Source organism: Sceloporus undulatus, chromosome 5 (assembly GCF_019175285.1).
Source record: "Sceloporus undulatus isolate JIND9_A2432 ecotype Alabama chromosome 5, SceUnd_v1.1, whole genome shotgun sequence".
In the NCBI taxonomy this organism is placed as follows: domain Eukaryota; kingdom Metazoa; phylum Chordata; class Lepidosauria; order Squamata; family Phrynosomatidae; genus Sceloporus; species Sceloporus undulatus.
The window spans coordinates 154,889,597-154,891,147 of NC_056526.1; positions in this window are offsets into that span (position 1 = coordinate 154,889,597).

A 1,551-nucleotide genomic window follows, 5' to 3' on the forward strand; every position below is an offset into this window, starting at 1 on the left:
AAAAGGGATCTGAAACAGCTGATGACATTAACTCTGGAGTGAAAAAACCCCTGGACAATCTGATAGGACTCACTGAGATGGCCTTGTAAGATGGCAGTCAGAAGCAACGTGCTCTAGTGATTTTTCTCCTATCTACAGGGCCAATTCCAGAATTGTTACTGGGGATTCTTGTTCATCCTCATGGCTACTACGCTGTGGTGTCCCATAGGAGTCCATTCTATCTCTCATACAATTTAATATTGATGTGAAGTTGTTATGTGAGTTTAGGGGGTGGCTGGGATATCATCAGTATGCTGATGACTACACCTTATTTAAAAATAGCTCTACTACATCTTATTTAAAAATCAGCTGGGGCTATGCACATGCTGGACCAGTACCTAGATGCTGTAATGGGTTGCAGTCGCAATAGGATGGAGGTCCTTGAGTCAAAGAATTGGGTAAGATATCTTCTATGGATGAGGTTGTATTTTCCAAAGGGACGAACAACTTAGTTTGGGAGTACTCCTAGACTGATCTCAGAAAAACTCTGTAGCTCATTCATTAAGAAGCCAAGCCCTTCCTCCAGTCCATCTGCCTTGGTCCAGGCCTTGGAGGTGGAGAAGATCTGCTGGACCTGATCCTATTCCCCACCACCACTCCCTGCTCCTTTTGTGTCGTGCTTTTTAGATTGTAAGCCTGAGGGCAGGGAACTATCTGACTAAAAGATTGTATGTACAGCGCTGTGTAAATTTACAGCGCTTCTAACTAACAGGTAATACTACTAATAATAATAATAATAATAATAATAATAATAATAATAATAGCTCAGAGCTCTTTGAACCAGCTTAGTCTACCAGCTATAGACATTCCTGGACCAGGATCAGCTTGTCTCAGTAGTTCCTGCACTGGTAACTTCCAATTAGACTACTACAATTTGCTCTCTGTGGGGCTCCAGCTAGTACAAAATGTAGAAGCTAGTTTACTGACAAGAACATCTTGTATAAACCACAGAGGTCTGGCTGTCATTACACTTTCATTCTGAATTTATGGTGCTGGTGATATTCAAAGCCATAATAACTGTGATTTTGATACTGGAAGAAGCAGTTATCTCTATGCATGCTTATCTGCAGACTGAGGTTTGTTAATGGGACCTTCCTTTATGTCTCTTTAGTGGAGCATTCTCTGTGAGGACATGGGAGATGGCTTTCTCTACTGTGTGGCATGGCTGAGGGACACTTTTCCCTTAAAGGTCTTGATTGGTGCCAATGTCTTCATTCCAGCACCAAGTAAACATGTGGCTCTTCATTAAAATATTTAGGGGTTAACTGATTTCATGCAAATCTATGCATGCACATGATTTTAAATTAAAACAATTTAATTTTAATTAATTTAATTAATTAAAACTCTAAAAACAACCTGTCTTGTTTCATCATGTTTTAATATGCTTTCAGTATGTTACATTATTTTTACATTGTATTAAACAGGTCATACTAATTTTACAGACATTTTGTGATAATAGTTTTGTTTTTGTTTTTAAATCAAATGCATCAAGTAAATATGTAAGTAAATATT